The 22254-nt window shown below is 37.9% G+C and overlaps 1 protein-coding gene across 7 annotated transcripts in view; it reads right to left on the reverse strand.

Annotated features, from left to right (window-relative positions):
• Positions 1–22254, reverse strand: part of STAT5B (signal transducer and activator of transcription 5B) — a 76013-nt gene that overhangs the window by 39749 nt on the left and 14010 nt on the right. Inside the window, exons 2-3 of one of the 7 annotated variants that reach the window (XM_042255960.2) lie at positions 20884–20990; positions 20548–20679 (exon numbers count right to left, since the gene is read on the reverse strand). The exons of 5 other annotated variants lie outside the window; for them this stretch is intronic. The gene's annotated coding sequence lies outside the window, so the exon portion shown is untranslated. The remainder of the gene's footprint in view (positions 1–20547; positions 20680–20883; positions 20991–22254) is intronic. One more of the 7 variants, XM_012186114.5, reaches the window with a different exon arrangement.

Here is a 22254-nt window from a genome sequence, read left to right on the forward strand (position 1 = left end):
TGTGGTAGCAACACAGACACAAGGCTTTTTGCGAGACAAGCTTTCATAAAGATTCTAGGCTTTGATGATGGAGGGTACATAATCCCACTCTGAGAATACCTCCTTTAAAATGACAGTTTGGAGTTCAAGGAGAAACTTATTAGGTTGTTATATATGCTGAATTAACTATTGCTATCCACACCAGAAACTATTTCATGTTGGAAACAACACAAACTATTAAGTTTTCAAGACTTTTACATTTAATCAGCAAATCTTAAATAACAAAGGAATTAGCATGGGAAAAGAAAAAATAGGGAGTACTAGCAGCAGTAGTAACAGTAATAAGAGTAACGGTAGTAACATAAGCATTCAAGGAGCTCTTACTACATCATGTATTGTGGTATGCATGTTATATGCACCCTCATTTAATCCTTATGACAATCCTATGAGGCAGCAGGATTATTATCCACGTTCTATTTAAGAGGAAGCAGGCTTACAGAAAGTCACTCAGTTGTGTCTGACTCTTTGCAACGCCACAGACTATACAGTCCACCGAATCCTCCAGGCCAGATTACTGCAGTGGGTAGCCACTCCCTTCTCCAGGGGATCTTCCCAACCCAGGTCTCCTGCATTGCAGGCAGATTCTTTACCAGTTGAGCCACAAGGAAAGCCCAAGAATACTACAGTGGGTTGCCTATCCCTTCTCCAGAGGATCTTCCCGACCCAGGAGCAGAACCATGGTTTCCTGCATTGCAGACGGATTCTTTACTGTCTGAGCCACCAGGAAAGTCCATTATCCCCATTCTATTTAAGAGGAAGCAGGCTTAAGAGGTGAAAAATTTGCCCATAGTCCTGCCACAAGTGGAGGAGATGGGATCAGCACTAGGCTGCCCATTTCCAGTGCTCACACTCTCAACCCTTGCTGCTGCTGCTGCTGCTGCTAAGTCACTTCAGTTGTGTCCGACTCTGTGTGACCCCATAGACGGCAGCCCACCAGGCTCCCCCGTCCCTGAGATTCTCCAGGCAAGAACACTGGAGTGGGCTGCCATTTCCTTCTCCAATGCATGAAAGTGAAAAGTGAAAGGGAAGTCGCTCAGTCGTGTCCGACTCTTTGCGACCCCATGGACTGCAGCCCACCAGGGTCCTCTGTCCATGGGATTCCCCAGGCAAGAGTACTGGAGTGGGGTGCCATTGCCTTCTCCCTCAACCCATGGGCTTTATTTATTAAAAACTTCACCTAATCAAATGAGCTTTTCCTGACTATGATACCTGTGGTTTAAGATTGTTTTATGATAAAAGCTGCAAATCGAATTAACAAAGTGCAACTCATAGATAACAAAAATTATTTGACGATCTCCCAATTTTTTTTTCCGAAATATTTTAAATAGGACTCCCTTCCCTAAAGGCCTGAGAACATCAGGATGCCAAGCTTTCAAGCAAAGGAAGCCGTATTAGGAATCTGGTGGTTCACCTTCACTCTTCTCAATCAAATCAGAAATCAGCCAAAAGCTTTAGATTACAAAAAGGATTGGGAGAATAACGAGAATTGTGCTGGGGATGGGTGATTTTTCAAAGAGGCCTAAACCTAGATCCTGACCACCAGTGGTCAGAATTAACTTTGTGGGCTTCCCTAGTGGCTCAGTGGTAAAGAATATGCCTGCCAATGCAGGAGACAGGGGTTTGATCCCTGGTCCGGGAAGATCCCACATAGCACAGAACAACTAAGCCCATGTGTCACAACTGTTGAGTCCAGGCTCTAGAGCCTGGGAGCCAGAACTGTTGAAACCTATGTGTCCTAGAACCTATGTGTCTCTTGTGCTCTGCGACGAGAAGCCACCACAATGAGAAGCTTGAGCACTGCAGCTAGAGAGTAGCCCCCGCTCGGCACAACTAGGGAAATGCTCTCACAGCAGCAGAGACCCAGCACAGCCTAAAATGAACAGATACATAAAGCAAAGAATTAACACCATGACATTTCCTATGAGAAGCAGAGTGGTTACCTTTATTCTATTTGTTCCCAAATTCCTTATTGGGCTTTCATTAGCTGCATTATTATCTCTCACCAATATTTACCAGAGATCCTTCTAAACTCAGGCTATCTACTGGTAGAAACCATTTCTCATTAAAGGGACAATATCACTATTACAGATGGCAAAATAACTTGTGAAATATTCTAGTGGGTGAGATAGGATAGTAAACGATACTGAAGTCAGTTATCCCGGTAACTATTTGGAGGATAACTAACTAAACATCAAGTTACCTGACGCTGATGTGCATCTGAAGTTAGACACATGATGTGAATGATAAATTCCTGTAATAATTGATAAACCTCACACAAAAAATGCAGAAATGACTGCGTCACTGTGTACAGCGCCCAGCAGATACTAGCTGAACTTTAGGAGATCATTTGGGGTTTACCAAGCCAAGGCATGGAGAGGCGCTCTGATGTGGAAGACCACATCTGAATTCAACAGGGTTGTCCAACTGTGACACCAGGAAATCTGGGACAGGGACACCTGGCAATTCCAGGGTCTTATGAAAGGAGCCTCATACAATCTTTAAAATATTTAGCTAAAACAACAACAACAACAAAAAAAAAAAACCAACACAATGCTTGTATCTTACGCCTTTTATCATTTTGAGCATCTGATTTTTAAAACAAGATGGAACACTTCGCCTCTCTAGAATTAGAATTTACCCTACTCTGGGCATAAGAACCAAAGCATTTCTGAGTTATCTGTTAGTCACCTACTGGACTGTAAGTTATCCAGGGCAGGAATCATTCATTCATTTTGATTTCCTCAACATCATACTAGGTACACGGTAGACAGTCAATAACTGTGTTTTAAATTAAATATAATTTTGGTAGACCTCCATCTTACAAAAAAGAACCTAAATTGGGGGAAAGAATGGCAGGTCAGTTATTTCCTTCAAGATGTTATTTTTAACACTGCGGAGGTCATTAACTTGAATCCTTATTACAGGAATAATGGGACTGAATCACACTTTATAGAAACTGTGATGGAGGTTTTGACTCATCACTGGTGCTAACCAAGGTAAATACAATTGCAAGCTGTACCATTCTATCAACATCGTGACAAGTGTGTAAAACAGAGCTAACACCTCCTTGCGGTGATTTCAAAGAGGAGACTTACATGAAATGTGATGATGCTGATATGAGCTGAAATTCCAAAGAAAGCTTCTTCTTTATGCAAACTAAACTTTCTTTCTATTAATTATTTCTCAAGAAAGAAGCTGAATATAAACGGAAAGCTCAACATATACCAACAACTCACTCCTTCGGTTACCATGCATACTACCAAATGCAAGCCAGAAAGATTTACTATTGTGACAAAACAAGATCATGAGCTTCTATATCTAGAATGTTCATTAACATTAGAAGGTTGACTCAGGACTAATGGCATCGGTCTGATGGACACTGAACCTTTGCTTTATCACCTGAGACTCCTTCAACTACAGGACCAAATGCCAACTCAGGGAAATGTTTCAGCAAATACAGCCACCTTTGACTACAGACTATGTTTTAACTCAAGATGTATTTTCATGTAGCAAAGTAAATTTAGCAAATGAAAATATAGTCTTGAATTGCTATGGATGGTCCCTATCCCTGCCAAAAATGACAAGCTGCTTGCTCAAAAGCTGTCAGTAATTAGCAGCTGCTGCTGTAAAGAAAACCAAAGTCGGTGCCAGTAAAAGCATACTGAACTGAAAGAGGTCCCTATAAAGAGGGATGGGGATGCAAGAATCTATTTGTGACTGGCAAACTATAAATACTGGTGATCTAAATTTGGGAGAAGTGGGGACAAAGCAATAATGGCAATATACATCTATTCACATTTAAGAAGGAAAGACTGGAAGATTCTCTAAGTGTTCTGAACTTCAGAAATCCCAGGGCCCTGAGGTTACCTGAATTCCATCATGACCATTTCCACCTTTCCAACAGGAGCCAGTCTGGGCGTTGGGTAATTTTCCATTGTTAATACTTCTGTCTCTAGCATACTAACACTTTCGTTTGTTGACAACATAAAAACTGAATTTAAAGAAGACCTTTCATAGTCTCATGGCTTTGGCTCAAAGTCTTATGGTTCTGAATCTGCTGGCCCTTCATTTTACAGACTGAGAAATGGAATCGGAGAAGGCAAGAGTGATCTGCCCAGAGCAATGAGCAGGGGATACAGAGAGAGAACCAACTCTATGTTTGATGTTTTAAAAGGCTCTAAAACAGTCCTTGGGGATTCCCTGTAGCTCAAATGGTAAAGAATCTGCCTGCAATGCAGGAGATCTGGATTCAATCCCTGCGTCAGGAAGATCCCCTGGAGAAGGGAATGACAACCCACTCCAGTATTCTTGCCTGGAGAATCCCATGGACAGAGAAGCCTGGTGGGCTACAGTTTATGGGGTCACTAAGAATCAGACACAACTGAGCGACTAACACTACTATTCACTCTGCCTTAAATGGGAGTAGTGGCCCCAAGGCCCAAAGAAAACAGTCCATGGATTAAGATTCTGCTTGAAATCTCGACTGCACGGGTTACTTTTTAAATCATCCTCCAAGATGCTCCCTCTCTCTTCCTCTTTGCTTTCTTGCTAACCAAACCTCCCAGCGTATTTCTCTCTTTTCTCAACAAGTTAGTTTCCATCCTCTAAAAAAATAAGAATTTAGTTCTCTTAGAGTCAGACAAGACTGAGCAACTGAACTGAACTGAACCCTCTGTTTCCCTGTTCCTCCAGGTAGACTGGTGGAGTTCAGTTCAGTTCAGTTGCTCAGTCGTGTCTGACTCTATGCAACCCCATGGACTGCAGCATGCCAGGCTTCCCTGTCCATTACCAACTTCTGGAGCTTGCTCAAACTCATGTCCATTGAGTCGGTGATGGCATCCAACTATCTCATCCTCTGTTGTCCCCTTCTCCTCCTGCCTTCAATCTTTCCTAGCATCAGGGTCTTTTTAAATGAGTCAGTTCTTGACATCAGGTGGCCAAAGTATTGGAGTTTTAGCTTCAACATCAGTCCTTCCAATCAATATTCAGGACTGATTTCCTTTAGGATTGACTGGTTTGATCTCCTTGCAGTCCAAGGGACTCTCAAGAATCTTCTCCAACACCACAGTTCAAAAGCATCAATTAGGCATTTAGCTTTCTTTGTAGTCCAACTCTCACATCAATACATGATTATTGGAAAAACCATAGGTTTGACTAGACAGATCTTTGTCAGCAAAGTAACATCTCTGCTTTTTAATATGCTGTCTAGGTTTGTCATAGCTTTTCTTCCAAGGAGCAAGCGTCTTTTAAATTTCATGGCTGCAGTCACTATCTGCGGTGATTTTGGAGCCCAAGAAAATAAGGTCTGTCACTGTTTCCATTGTTTCCCCATCTACTTGCCATGAAGTGATGGGACCGGATGCCATGATCTTTGTTTTTGAATGTTGAGCTTTAAGCCAGCTTTTTCACTCTCCTCTTTCACTTTCATCAAGAGGCTCTTTAGATCCTCTTTGCATTTTTGCCACAAGGGTGGTGTCATCTGCATATCTGAGGTTACTGATATTTCTCCCAGCAATCTTGATTCCAGCTTGTGCTTCATCCAGCCATCATTCTGCATGATATACTCTGCATATAAGTTAAATACTCCTTTTCCAATTTGGAACCAGTCCATTGTTCCATGTCTGGTTCTAACTCTTGCTTCTGGACCTGCATACAGATTTCTCAGGAGGCAGGTAAAGTGCACCATCTGGTATTTCCATCTCTTTAAGAATTCTCCACAGTTTGTTGTGATCCATACAGTCAAAGGCTTTGGCATAGTCAATGAAGCAGAAGTAGATGTCTTTCTGGAATTCTCTTGCTTTTTCTATGACCCAATGGATGTTGGCAATTTGATCTCTGGTTCCTCTGCCTTTTCTAAATCCAGCTTGAACATCTGGAAGTTCTTGGTTCACATATTGTTGAAGGCTAGCTTGCAGAATTTTGAGCATTACTCTGTTAGTGTGTTAGATGAGTACAACTGTGCAAGAATATGAACATCCTTTGGCATGCCTTTCTTTGGGACTGAAATGAAAACTCCTGTGGCCACTGCTGAGTTTTCCAAGTTTGCTGGCATATTGCCTGCAGCACTTTCACAGGATTATCTTTTAGGATTTGAAACAGCTCAGCTGGAATTCCATCACCTCCACTAGCTTTGTTCATAGTGATGCTTCCTAAGGTCAGCTTGACTTCGCTTTCCAGGATGTCTGGCTCCAGGTAAGTGATCACACCATCGTGTATCTGGGTCATTAAGATCTTTTTTGTATAGTTCTTCTGTGTATTCTTGCCACCTCTTCTTAATGCCTTTTGCTTCTGTCAGGTCCATACCGTTTCTGTCCTTTATCATGCCCATCTTTGCATGAAATGTTCCCTTGGTATCTAATTATCTTGAAGAGATCTCTAGTTTTTCCCATTCTATTGTTTTCCTCTATTTCTTTGCATTGATCACTTAGGAAGGCTTTCTTATCCCTCCTTGCTATCCTTTGGAACTCTGCATTCAGACAGGTATATCTTTCCTTTTCTCCTTTGCCTTTCACTTCTCTTCTTTTCTCAGCTATTTGTAAACCTCCTCAGACAACCATTTTGCCTTTTTGCATTTCCTTTTCTTGGGGATGGTTTTGGTCACTGCCTCCTGTACAATGTCACAAACCTTTGTCCATAGTCCTTCAAGCCCTCTGTCTACCAGATCTAATCCCTTGAATCTATTTGCCACTTCCACTGTATAATCCTAAAGGATTTGATTCAGTCATATGTGAATGGTCTAGCGGTTTTCCCTACTTTCTTCAACTTAAGTCTGAATTTTGCAATGAGTTCATAACATGAGCCACAGTCAGCTCCTAGTCTTGTTTTTGCTGACTGCATAGAGCTTCTCTATCTTCGGCTGCAAAGAATACAGTCAATCTGGCTTCGGTATTGACCATCTGGTGATGTCCATCTGTAGAACTGTCTCTTGTGCTGTTGGAAGAGGGTGTTTGCCTTTTTTCGCTACGACCAGTACTGCTAAGTGGTGGAGTAGAAGGGCGTGCACTCATCTTCTCCTGTGAGAGCTCACTTGCAACTCACTGCTGAACAAACGTCGACAGGAGGATGCTGGATCCCACCAAGAAGAGATACCCCACATCCAGGGGCAAAGGAGAAGCCCCAACAAGACAGTAGGAGGGGCGAAACTGTGTTTAGAATCAAAGCCCATACCCGCCAGAGACGATCAGAGGGCTCAAACAAAACTTGTGTGCACCAGGAACCACGAACCCCACAAGACACTGAGGGACAGCCACAGCTATTCTACTTACATTTGGATCACAGGGTCAGATTGTCTCTGTGGCACCTACTCAGGAAAATGAGAATGGAAAAGAAAGGAAGAAAGAGATGTTAAGGAGGGATGACAGACTAGAAAGGAAGGAAAGGGAGAAAGGGAGGGAGGAGGATATAATGAGAATAGAAAAAGAGAGAAAAGTAATGAGTAGGAGCGTGTAATTTCTTAATGAGGCTGCAATCAAACTTCTCACGTCGCTATTGTCCTTGTGCAGAGTTTGTCTTCATGCCCGTATAAACAACGACAACAATGGACCAGTAATTTTCCAGTCCATAATCAGGCCATAAGAAGGAGAACAATTTGCTTTATGAAACAAGGAGAAAGACTAATCTCCAACAGCACTGTCAGTGCAGGTTTATCAGCAAGACTTGGAGGAGCTAAGCCTACAGACATACAGATTAGGAATCACAGCTTATTAAAGCTTCAAAACTTTAATAACCCCCTAACGACATGAAACAAGCTGCTGAACTAACTTGTCTTGGACCCTGACAGTGTATGCGTCACTTGCTAGGTTTAGGCACAAAGCAAAAACTAACAACAACAACAACAAAACTCAAGGGAAAAAAATTGCCAAGTCTCTAAGCAAAGGGGTCATATTTGAAAAAACAAAAAAAGAAATAGGCCAGACACAAAGGGACAAATATTACATGACTCCACTTGCATGAGGTACCTAGAGTAGTCAAACTCATATAGAGCTTAAGTAGAATGGTAGTCACCAGAGTCTGGGAGAGTGGGGAAATAGGGAATTATTGCTTAACGGGTATAATTTAGATTTGGGATGATGAAAAATTTCTGGAGATGGATGATAGTGATATCTGTAAGAGGATGTGAATATATTTAATGTCACTGAACAATATACTTTAAAATAGTTAAAATGGTAATCACACATACAAACACAATTTTTTTAAATGGAGGGGGAAAAGCCAGTTCCTTCCTAGTAAACTCAAATTTCTTCCATCTTAAACTCTGAAATCCAAAGGAAACAAAGAGAATAGACTTTCCTCTCTCTTTTCTTTCCCCAGAGTAATAGACAGAACTTCAGCCCTACTGAGGGTTGAAGAGCTCTCTGTACACACCCTCAACACAGATTAATAGATGGAATTACGGTACCTTCAACATAAACCAACCTTTACTATCAGAGATGAGGGTCTTCCTGCTATAAACAAAAGCAAGCAGACCGACCCAGTCATAGAAACAGTACTTACTGAGGATCTGTTACATGTCAAGTTCTATTCTAGGTACTGAGGATACAGCAGTGAAAAAAACAGACATGCCTGTTAGCGAACTTAGGTTCTAGTATCTGATATGAAACACTTTAAAGTTTAAATAAATACAGACTATGCTGTGCTTTCTATTTTTCACTTTTAATTCTCTTCTTTTTATTTCTGTTTCAGGAGAAGGGTATCATATCTGATTACCATAACATCTTACAAGTAAATAGCAAAGTCTGTGCATTCAAACCAATATTGGCGGGGGCGGGGGGGGGGGTGGCGGTGGGGGGAAACAGTTTTAAAAGCATCTCAACAAAATCAGACAACAAGGGCGATGACTGGTTTTCGTGAAAGGCGTGGCAATGGGAAAGCAATTTCTGATAAAGCCAGGACATCTGTTCATCCCTGGTGGAAGCTGATCAACTTTATGGAGCTGTAGGATGTGCATAACAATGTGGATCTAATCAAGGATTCCACCGTTAAGGTCATTTCAGTATGGTATTAGTCCAGCTTTTTCCCAGGAGACACACTATTATATAGAGGATAATTTTCATGCTTGTCACAATCAAATCAAATCATTTATCTCTCAGAGACAATTTGCAGATTCAATCTCCACAAGATACTAAAAATACAGAGCACAGAGTTTAAAATTTACAATAGGACTCAAGCTTCTCCTCACCAATGTAGAGCAGTGCAAGGTGGCAGGTGGCCTGTAAACATTTGGCTTCTTCTTTTTCCCAAGAAATAAAATATATGTACAATTCTACTATAATAACAAATGCTATTATAGTGAAAATCTACGTATAATAAAAGTATTTTTAAATATTTGAAAATGCCCTGTTTCTCAACTCAACACAACAATCTTTTTGTTCAATATAATGAATATAATAAATTTTAAGACAAAAGTATCAGAGTTCCCCTTGGAACACCATGATTTTTGTGCACACTCAAATCTTCACCTTTAAGGAAATATTTCAAATATTCTAAATAGGTTATATTTGGGGAAAAAGGGATTTTTTTCCTTTATAGAAATAATTCTCAATTTTATTAAGGAATAATTTACAATCAGTAAAGTATACCAGGATGTTTTGAGTTATAATTAACCTACTTTGGACACCATATTAAAGTAAAGGGTTTCCAAAAGGCTGCCTGGGGGTAAAAGCTACCAAGTATTTTATTTAACATTAAACAGCCAACCAGGCTTTCCTGTTGGCTCAATGGGCTTCCCAGGTGGTGCTAGTGGTAGAGAACCCGCCTGCCAATACAGAAACATGGGTTTGATCCCCTGGAGGAAGGCACAGCAACCCACTCCAGTATTCTTGCCTGGAGAATCCTATGAACAGAGGAGGCTGGCGGGCTAGAGTCTATAGGGTTGCAAAGAGTTGGACACGACTGAGCATGCAGTGGTAAAGAATCTGCCCGCCAATGCAGGAGACCTGGAGTTCGAGCCCTGATCCAGGAAGGTCCCACATGCCAGGGAGCAACTAAGCCTGTCCATAACAACTGCTGAGCCTGTACTCTACACCTTGGGAGCCACAACTGCTGAAGCCCGAGAGTCCTAGAGCCTGGGTTTCCCAACAAGAAAAGCCGCCGCAGTGAGATGCCCTAGCATTGCAAGGAGAGAGCAGCTCCCGCTCACAGCTGCTACAGAAAAGCCACGCAGCAATAAAGACCCAGCACAGCCCAAAACAGTAAGTAAATAAAGATTATTTAATAAATAAATCAAAAGCCAAATGAATTTGGCTTAGGTGTCAGCTAATGTTCAAAATAGCACAGTTCTACCCATTTCTTCAAAGGTTCCTTCTAGAACCAGGAATCTAAAAAATATCCATTAAGATAAACTAAGAAGGAAGGCCTGAGGATTGGAGGGTCGAGTTGGCCATCTGAAGCTGTTGCTTCAATCTTCCACATATATTAATAGGTGGAGTTATCACCATCTCAGGATGATAACTCAAAATTACTCCCCTCCATAAGATATGTCTTAAGATTAAACTAACATGGTGTGTGTGTGGGTCTTTTCAAAGGAAAAATTTCATTTGTAACTAGATCTCAAATTTCATGCATCAACATTATGTACACCATGAAGAGTAACTAAGACCAAAAGATAAGTAAGATTATTTTCCAGGTAAACCTGATTTCTAAAACACACACACACACACACACACACACTCTCTGCTCCCTTGGAAAGCAATGACTTCAGTTCCCTGAGGGCACACACACACACGGCACACACACACAGAGGGCGCACACACACACACACACACAAGGAGACAGCTGGTATTTTATTTTACTTCTTTAGAAGGCCTATAACTGCACTGTCCAATTATGACAGCTACAAGCCACATATACTATTACTGGGGCACTTCAAATGTGGCTAGTGTGACTGAGGAACTAAATTTTTATTTCATTTCATTTTTAATCAACTCAAATGTTAAACTTAAAAATTGAGGCTCAACTTGGTTACTGGAAGACTTTCAAGTATGTTTGGTTATTAGAATGACCTCACTATGTGAATCTACTTCATTAACTAAAAGTTTTATGAAATCTGAACATTTCATGTAGTTCTAGTAGAAACTTTGCATCTGAATTTAGATATGCTGTATATGTAAAACATATACCAGATTTTGAAGACTCAGCAGCAAATAAGGAATGTAAAATGTTTCCTTAGTAGTTTATTTTTTTAATTAATTAATTTTGGTGATTCATTCACGTGAATGAATCATTGAGGGTATTCATTGAGGTGAGCGGGCTGGGTATTCATTGAGGTGAGTAGGCTTTCACTAGCTGCCCCTGGGGCATGTGGGATCTTAGCTCCCCAACCAGGGATGAAACTTGGGTCCCCTGCATTGGGAGGCAGATTCTTAACCACTGGGCCACCAGGGAAGTCCCCCTTTAGTTCATATATTGATTACACGGGTTTCCCCGTTAGCTCAGCTGGTAAAGAATACACCTGCGATGAAGGAGACTCGGGTTAGATTCCTGGCTCGGAAAGTTCCCTTGGAGAAGGGATAGGCTACCAACTCCAATATTCTTGGGCTTCCCTGGTGGCTCAGATGGTAAAGAATCCACCCACAATGCAGGAGACCTGGGTTTGATGCCTGGGTTGAGAAGGTCCCCTGGAAGTGGACATGGCAACTCACTCCAGTATTCTTGCCTGGAGAATCCCCAAGGTCACAAAGAGTTGGACATGACTGAGCAATTGAGTGTGCAGTGAGTATGTGGTCCTTGTTGAAATAATAATATTTGGGGTATACTGGGTTAAAGAACATGTTATTAAAATTGGTTTCACCTGTTTCTTTTTGCTTTTTTAAAAGGTTACTTCTAAAATATCACATTTATATTGGACAAGCTTCTTATCTATAACCAAAATATTTCACATATTCCTATATAACTCTTAACAATTTTCTAGTTCATACTCGTCTTATCAGTAACAATTATAACTCTGCTTCCATGTATTGCTTAGAAGGAAAAAATTTTGAAAGCAACCCTAAGGTTTTAAATCAAAAATTTTAAATATATAATTTTACTATACTTACTGAAATGTTAGCATGAAATGACACTATTTGAATTGAAAGCATTCAGAATATTGTTTTTAAAAATTACATTCTATTACATAATCTCTACAGAAAGATATGTTTAAGAAGACTAAATCTAGTGATTCTTTAATGAAACTACCAGTGATTATCCACCATCTGTTCAAAGAATGTGAAATTAATTTTGAATCATATTAAAAACCTATCCCAATGCACATTCTAAAGGAAATCCATGTGAATTCTCACCTGATTTATTCTCTGAAAAACAATTTTAGTGATCCAAATAAACAATGTGGTATAATAATTAAAACAACATGTTATATTCAGAACCACATTAATCTATGGAACAGGATAGACAAGAAGCAGATCTGAACATATAGAGGATTTAATAAACATTAAGATGGACTTTCCTATCAATGGGGAAAAGAGGAAGCTAATGGGAAGTGGTGGATTTTTCTGGATAACTAGCAAGCAATTTGGAATTGATTTAGGTTGAAACTGTTAACACTTGTAAACACTTAGCTCAGTGCTGGGCATACAGTGAATGATCAATAATATTGTTACCTTGAGGAAAACTAATAAAGCTACAACCTCACCTCACTTCTTACACAGAAATAGATTCCTGATGGACTGAGCAACTTCATGCAAAAAAATTTAGAACCAGGCTTCCCTAGTGGCTCAGTGGGAAAGACTCCGCCTGCCAACACAGGAGATATGAGTTCAATCCCTGATTGGAGAAGATCCCACATGCCTCGGAGCAACTAAGCCTGTGAGCCACAATTATTGAGCCTGTACTCTAAACTGAGCTGCAACTACTGAAGCCCGTGTGCCCGAGTCCATGCTCCACAGCAAGAGCAGCCGCCGCAATGAGAAACTCAAGTGCTGCAGCTGGGGAGTAGCCCTGGTCTCTACAACTAGAGAAGAGGCCTGGCAGCAACGAAGACCCAGAACAGCCAAAAGTAAATACACTAATTGAAAAATTAGAACAATAAAATATTCTAAAAGAAAATACAAATGAAAATTTTACCATTTGGGGGTATAGGTATGGTTTCCTAAGTATGTCTTAATAGCCAGGTCAGAGAAGAAAAGATTTATCAAATTAGACTAGAAAAAAATTTTACAAGTTTGTACTACAAAAAAATAGTATACAAAGTTGAAAGCCAAAAAAAGAAAAAAAAAACGGAAGAAAATAATTTGTAATATGTAAGACAGAAAGATCTCTGAGGAAAACTCAAACACCTGTAACAGAAAAGACAGGCTAATTATATACAGAGGCAAATCATAAAGAGAAAATAAAATGGCCAGCAAACTTGTGAAGCACTGTCCAGCCTTGGTAGAAATCAAAGAAATACAAACAAATATGAGAGACTAGCAAAGATGGAAAGGTTGCCAACACTTAGTAACCCCCCTTTCACGCACTAGTTACTGGTGGGCATGTCGACTGGGATAGTCTTTTTGGAGGGCAGTCTGGTACTATGACTATCAAATGACTCAGCAAGTCCACTTCTATAACTCCACTTCTGAACATTAAGGAGATGGTCCAGTAAATGTGAAAAAAATCCACTCTGCCTAAGGAGCTATACTACTGTGTTGTTTATAAAGGTGAAAAACTAGAAACAGCTATCAATTATTAATGGATTAACTAAATTATGGTACAGTTATACAATGGAATACACATCTTAAAAATGTTAAAGTATATGGTATCTATTAGTTCCCTGGGGAAACAAGTACCCCTTGAGCTCCCAAATAACAAGGCACGTCTAGAGGTTTGTTTTAACAATAAACTTGGGAGTATTTGTTATTTCTTCTCCATAGTCTCTCCTCTCCATTACCTGTGTTAACTGAGAGCTGGCTGTTTACAGCTGAGTTGTAACCTGGGTCCACAAACCTCTTGAAACATATGCAAATCTTTTTTTGTGTGTGTATATTTTACTGGGAAGAGAGTCCATGGATTCATTAGTGCCTCAAAAGGCCCCCTAGTCCACCACTGGTTAAGAACCACTGGAGTATATAGCTTAATGGGCCAAGTTGTTGTCTAACTGTCCTCAAAAGCATATGTGATTGTACAGTGCGTGAGCTCAGCAGTCAGTCAATATTTACTTAGTATTTACTAAGTCTTACCTTGATTGTAGCCCAATTATTGTAAAAATTTGGAATAGATTTCTTTAAACCCTTTGAAAGTATCTGAAACACACACACATACTCAAACACACGCATATATTCACACACACACAATCCCCAAAAGCTCTCTGGCAGCTAGGAGACAAAAAGTAAATTAGAAAGTTTCAAACAAAATTATAATACTAACTTTTAAAAGAAGTAATTATTTTTCACAGTCATTTGAATCTTACATCCATTTGAGCTCCTTTAAAGAGATAACTAAAATTTAAGGACTTAGAAAAAGACTTATCTTTGTGAGGACAGTCAAGTTCTCAAAATCAAATAAGGACTAGAACACTATCAAGTAATTAGTTCTAAATGAAGAAAGCAATAAATCACTTCATATAATTTTAAAATGTTCAATAATTTACTGATGCCATATTATGAAATATATAATACTAAATTTGAGGCCCCAATTTATATAATTTTTACAGTATTTCATGGTTTGGTAAAAATGATTCAGATATTTAAGGGAAGAAAGATTATCTACTGGCCACAATAATATCATAATGATGCAAAATAGATTACAAGGGAAATCAGCAACTATAAATGAATTGAAACCAAAGGAAAACATAATTTTTGATTAAATGAGATTATCATATTTTCAGGAGGCAGAGGAGGTAAGAAGTGACAAGCAAAAAAGTAATAAAATCAACAGGATTTATTTGAAGGCATGTTGGGCAATATACGCTTACAGTATTATTTTTAATACACAAAGATAATTATCTTCAAAATACTATCAGATTTCCCTGGTGGTCCAGTGATGAAGACATCACGCTTCCACTACAGGGGGTATAGGTTCGATCTCTGGTCAGGAACTACTAAGATTCCATATGCATCAGGGCCAAAAAGATAAAATAAAAACTTCTACTTAAAAAATAAAAATAAAATAATAATAATTATTATCTTCATGAACTGGAATTAACTACATATGGATTTAGGATTAAAAAACACCCAAAGGTACTATATGATCTCTTTTAGGTTTTATTATTCCCAAAACTGACTTAAAATTCTGTTGTTGGAAATTCCATTATAATAAATTACAAGGTACAATCTAAGTTAAGGTAGATTTTTACTGAGTTGAATTTTACATAAAATATGTAGGTGTTATGCTGGGCTCAACAGTACATATTTAAGACTGTAATTTTATTTGCTGCAAAGTGATAAGACCTGGAGAGCTATGTTTCACAATTCTAAAACCTGTAATTTATTTTCATTTTTATTCCTTAGATGCCTTAAAATGTTGAATGCTTTTATACACTAGATTTCATTCCAAATAAACTATTTAATGCAAATTTAATTAAGGCAAAACACAAGTCTCGTGTATTAGCAATGACATATACCCAAAAGAGTCTTTCACCAGAGGTTTCCTTTACCAGATATTCCCAAATGAATATCATAAAAAATACAGAGAAGTCATTAAGCATGACTAATGGAATTACAAGAAAAAGAAATCTATACACCTAGCAACGTTTGCAGGTATCATCATGAATGAGAAAGCAATACAAAAGCAAATGCAGAAAATATATTGAAATAATGTTCAGCATTACTAGAAGTTAAATAAGACCATTTTCCCCCCAAAAGTTGAAAAAACAAACACATACCTTCAGTATGAAATGACTGGCAACCTAGTAGGGCATATACACAAGTAAAATAACAGAATTTCCTTATTATATTTATAAACAGTATTATAATTCTCCACCAGCTTATATATAAAAATATGAAGCACTCCATCAAATATAAGAAACAACTCAATCCTCAAGTTATTTTAACTCTTAAGAATATTAAATACAATAAAATGATTTTAATATCATTCATCAAAAAAAGATATATCATCATGCCAAATATTTAACACAAACATCACAATCTACTTGTTTTTCTGCTCCTAAAAAGGAAACACTAACTGAAAACAAAAACAGGTTTCTCATTCTGAGATAAATCAATATACAGAAGCCATTTTAAAAGTAACTTTTTCCCCAACTTTATTGAGATATAACTGACATATAACACTGTGCAAACTTAAGATGCAGATGAAATGATCTGATGTAAGTATATATTGCAAAATGATTACCACCATAAGGTTTGTTAACACATCCATCAACTCACATAGTTAACAATTTTTGTTTGGTGAGAACTTTTAGGTCTACTCTCTTAGCAACTTAAAATACACAATATAGTATTGTGTATATAGTAATATAGCCACAATGCTGTAATTTAGGCCCCCAGAACTTATTCATCTTAATAACTGGAAACTTGTACCATTTAACCACCCTCATTCATTTCCCCACTGCGCTTGCCTGGCACCCGCCAGTCTGCTGTTGCTAGGAGTTCAGTTTTTGTAGATGCCACAAGTAAGTGAGGTCAGATGACAGCATTTTCTTCTGTCTGACTTATTTCACTTAGCATGATGCCCTTAAGGTTCATCCACACTGTCACAATGGATTTCCTTCTTTTTATGGCTAAACAATATTCCATTATTACAGCGCTCTCTCACATGTCCTTCACCGATTCATTAAAAACAACTTTTTTTTCTTGTTTACAGAAGTAGTTCCTATTTATTGTTGTCGTTGTTTAGTTGCTAAGTTCTGTCCAACTCTTTTGCGACCCCAAGGACTTCAGCAGGCCAGGCTTCTCTGTCCATGGGATTTTCCAGGCAAGAATACTAGAGTGAGTTGCCATTTCCTTCTTCAGGGTTCCTATTTATTATCACCTATTTATTGTAGAAAAATGGGAAGCTACTAGCAAGTGGATACATACACCCAGAAACCCACAACTCAGAAGAAATCTTTTTTCAGGGCCTATTCTTATGCCGGGCCTATATATTTCTTTTAGGAGTTATTTCCTAAAAGCCACTGTTTTTATATTTGTGTCCTGTTGAAATTTACCAATATAACTGGAATATGTTCTGTGCCAACTAGACCTCTTACACTTAAGGAATAAAGCTTCGAAACCATAAATTTTGATGACGTCACATTTCTGGGACAAAATTTAAAATACATGCTTAAGGTAGTAAGTTATCTTCAGTAGTAACTTAAGGTAGTAAGTTATCTTATGGACCCATTCCTTTAAAATTATGTGTTTAAGCAAAATCAAAGGATTATGCTTCATTACCAATTCAGCATGTTCACTGCAGCCATGTCATTCAGGAAGCCAAACATTTTCTATTTTGTTTTGGTGCCTTAAACAGTTAAGGAGGAAGGCCAATCTCTATTACACATTACAACGCATTAGTATTTTTACTTGATGTTTAAACTCACTGAAGGGTAAACTCATCTTTAAAATCTGCTCACATTCAGGGTTTGATATATCATTACACAATTGAAACAATAACAATAAAAGAACAAGGAATATTTGCACTACATCCCTATGCACTCGACCTTCCGTATCTTCTGGAGTAAGACTCTACAAAGTTCAATTCTGACCAGCACTCTCTCTTACTTTCTACCAGAAACATCACAAATCCTAAAAACAAATCCACAGGCTGAAGTAACTGTTTCATTATGTAAAGAGCTATATATTTCTGTAGATACCTTGGTTGCTACTTTTTTCAAGCCTAAAAGATGACCAAATGATTTTTAAAAACATGAAACAAAAAGAAAAATAGAATCAGCATTATTTCTGAGAGAATATTTTTGCCTAGTTTAAACCATGAGTATATTGTAGAATGCTATATCATGAAGCTGATAAATCCTAATTTTTAGTACTCTAACAGATTAAGTACTCAACAGTTTCTTTTCTTTTTTTCTGCTACAATGATACTTTAAATTTCTCCCAGTTTGGATTTTTTTAAATCTCATTCTTTATAAAAACATATTGATTGCTACCAGCTATAGGCTCTGAATTTTAGACAACACAAAATAGTTTTTCACAAACTTTCTAATTGACTCTCACCTAAAGCCTGGAAACCCCCACTGAAGGCTTTTTAAACTCATCAGACATATACATATATACACTTCAAAAAAAAAGCTTTAATTGTAGGATCTCACTGACACAAACATAAGGAAATTCTGAGTTATGCATACTTCACATTAAGCTTTTTCCACTGACATTGTAACTTTTGTCAATATTCAAAGAAAATTCAACCCTGGTCAAAGGTGACAGTTTGACAACCCTGGAAGCTAACATCCTCTGTTTATATGAACGAGTTCATACTGTCTGCTCAGGGAAATTAAGTTTTTCTCATCCCTGACTTGATCTCTCAAGTTCAAATCACTACAATTTAGGATTGTGAATTCTGTCTCCAAGATTTAACTTTACAATCCACCTCTAAAAAAAGAGATGAGAGAATAATCTAAGCATCAGATATGAAAAGGAATACGTTCTGAGACTACTTTCTAAGGGCCTTTGCACAACTGAACTAGAAACATATGCAATAAGTTCAGCTGCCTTAAAAACTATCCCCTCAAATTAAAATTCTTAAGTCTTTCTATTTCAAAAACCACAATTACTGGCTTTAAAACAAGAATAGGACCATAAATCCCTTCAAAATAAAGCTGTAAATAAAATGAGCTGGATACTTGCATTCTCAGTCAACAAACATGCATGTCTCAAACCACACTGACACAGAAGATCCTTTTGTTTGTAAACAGAAGCCAAAGAGACAGCTTATAGCTTTTCCCCTATGATGTACATGGTAACATCAGTAGAAAGGAAACAAAGGACAACTTAAGAGTTAAAATGAAGACTTTCTCTATTTTAATCTAATTTCTATCAGGAATATATAAATTAGTTGTAAAACACCTACCATCGCCTTCATAAACTTAAAAAAATTCCAAACATACATTTAAAATTTTCTATTAAAAAAAGAGACAGAAAGTCCATTTTGGAACACAAAGAACCATAAACCTCTAAAGAAACCAAACGTCTCATTGCAAAGTGACAGTTGCCTGCTCTCCTTCGAAGTGCAGTGGGTAACAATACAGCTCCTGGATTCAGCTTGGCCTGTGTCTAGATCCAGCCCTGCCATTAGCAGCAGTGTGACCTTGGACAAATTACTTAACTTCTCTGTGGCCATTTCTTCCTCTTTCATCTGAGAATAGAACCCACCTCTCTGAGGATCATGAGTTAAAACATGCCAAGAGCTTACAACAGTGTCTGCTTGGCACTCTGTAAGTGAATGGTGTTAGGTATTATTTTTACTATCTTCATTTTTAGGTTTGGGGCATAATTCAAAGTACTTTTAAAGTAATTTTCTGATCACTTTTTGAAAGATAGTATAATAATCATTATGCAAATAATTAGTATACCTTCTCAAATGAGCCCAGGGTAAGTAGAGTTATAGCCGAGAGGGGTAAAGAATTTTTTTTTTAAAGAGTTTTTCTTTTTTCATACACAAATCTTGGACGTGGCTGTTACTGGTAACTCTGGCTTGATTTCCCATATGCAAAAGAAAATCCCCTATCAGGAAAAGACAAGCAGCATTAGAGAACACTTGGGTTTGTCCTGATCATTGCAGGGTAAAGCCAAAGTCACTTTTACTAGCCTGATGGGCACTGAAAATATTAGTCACCAAATTAATCCCAACAAATAACAATAATTGATTAGCTCATTGATGTATTTCCCCTTGTCTTCCCCAACCTTTCTCTAAGTAGTCAGAAAGGAAAGTTTTCATATTTTCTGAGAATCTCATTATTGCTCTCAAACCATACTCTATATCTTAGTAAAATTAAAAAATGAGTCAGCATAAGCACCTCAAAAAACTAGCAGTGCACAGAATATGGAGATATTTCTCTTCATACTAGAAATAAATCTGGAAAATAATTTTAAAGAGTTCATCAGAATGCCAAAGGAAAAACAAATGGAGAATGAGTGTTGGATTCTGCAAGCTAGTTTCTAAAAAATTTTCAATCAATATAAGTATTTTTCATCTCAGTAGTACTATAATACATGAGAAATGGAAGCAATTATTAAGAATAAACCCAATGAAGAAAATATCCAGTATGTGACAAACTCATACTTCTTTATTGACTTTGGGGGGGGGGGCGGGTGGGAGGTCAAGACACTCATCAACCTTATTTGCAAATTGTATTATGCATAATCATGCCACACGCTAATATAGTACTGCCTTCAGTGATGTGATCTAAAAGAAAATTTACAAGACAGAAACTGTCCCTAAACTGCAAACATGTTTGAAGGCCAATTTAATCAGGAGTCTATTAAGTCATTACACTTCTTATAATAAAGTTAGTTGAAGGCGAGGAAAAGGCCACTTGGTTCAACTACCGAAACAATACTATATGTACTTCTTTCAAGGATATTCTTCTCCGCAACACTCCACATAACTCAGAGTCCAACATTTATATTAAAAGTGACCTACCATGTTAATGATTATCCAGGAGAGTCAAGGAAGAGTTTTATGACTGAGGGTGATTCCTCCAAAGTTCTACCATCACCACAGTAAATTTCTCCTTGTTCTTATTTAACTCCTCCATGACATCCTGTACGACTTCTAGGTGAGGTCAGAAAAACTGGTACAGTCACTGCTAGATAGATGGAGTTCCATATCATAAAAACCTATGGCAACACCCCCCTTGAAAGCTCTGACAGGCAAAGCTACACATAACATTTTTTCACTCCGTCTTAGCGCTATGCGTTTTCTAGGTACCTGGCAGGAAAACAGAAAGGGGCAGCCCCATTTTTCTGTTACTTGTACCTTTGTTGTGGTAGTTGTTGTCAAGACTTCTTCCAAGGCAGCTAAACCTTGAAGGGAGCTGGGAAGATCTGGGATGTCTTGTCTTTCCAGCTGGGTACTCAGTAGAGCTGTCATGAGGCAGTACGATGGGTCAGACAAACCTCATGGCATCTGATGCTCGTCTTTATGCGTATAAAAATGTGACACTACCAAAAGGTTACCATGTGGACCTAATTTTGAAAATACAAACAGGAAGCACCCCCACCCCAATATTACCATTAAAAAAAAAAGGAAACCAAACCTCAAAGATACCTTCCAAGGAAGTCATGGGTGTGACCAAAACTAACAAAAGTAATAAAACATCATCCAAAACCCTAAAACCACCAAAAGTGAGGGTCTCGTTCAACTAAAAGTCAAATGCCTATAAATTACTCGTTTCTTTGATTAGTAAACATAGCCTAGATTTAGATATGTAAAATCCTCTCCAAATGGGCTTAGGTTTTTTAATAGTAAAGGATCACCATTCATAAGAAAACATCCAATGTAAACAGGCTATTTAATTAAAACAAGGACATGACAATTAAGAGAAAGCAAAGTAAAAACATTTGTAATCGCTGTTATCACGATTTAAATGTACAAAATAACTGATCAGTGGAAACTAGATTGTTAAATCTGACTTTCCTATTCCCAGAAATAAGCACAAAACTGTTGTTTCGAACACTGCAGGGGAAAAATACTTCCGATTTTAGAACGGTTCTATTAACAAAGCGCAGATTTAAAGAAAAATATTTTCCTTTAAATACCACACAAAATCAGGAACAGTGATACTTTAGAACAAAATTTTAAACATTATTTTTATTAAGAAGTATCAAAGTATTTTGATACTTTATTATGCAGTAAAAGGATATTTTTCTGAAGAGCTCAGTAACCTAGAACTGACAGATAACTTTTTCAAAGAATAAGTTTCAAAAAAACTAATAAAAAAACAGGAGGTTTTCTGCTTCCTTTTGTAGGAATAATGTACACTACACTATTGCACACACAGAATACACAATAATGTACACAATAATGTACACTAGAGTGTAGGCAATCTACACTCTAATAGAAAGGGGAAAATACGTGTCACTGGTGGTCAGAACATCCAGGTAACTATGAAAATTCATGAGATACACACGTTTGTAGGGCACTAGGAGAGTTAAGCTTCCTTGGCTTCCACCTTCAACCTGCAATTTAATCTTGAGCATATTATTTACCTATTTACAACATCATCCTTTTCTAATAGACTACCTCTATCAATTACCTATACAAAAATAAGTCAAAGTAACTACCACAAGCACACTGATTAACCTAAACCTAACCTAATACAAATCACAAATAATTTGGATATGATAT

Source organism: Ovis aries, chromosome 11 (assembly GCF_016772045.2).
Source record: "Ovis aries strain OAR_USU_Benz2616 breed Rambouillet chromosome 11, ARS-UI_Ramb_v3.0, whole genome shotgun sequence".
NCBI classification, from domain to species: domain Eukaryota; kingdom Metazoa; phylum Chordata; class Mammalia; order Artiodactyla; family Bovidae; genus Ovis; species Ovis aries.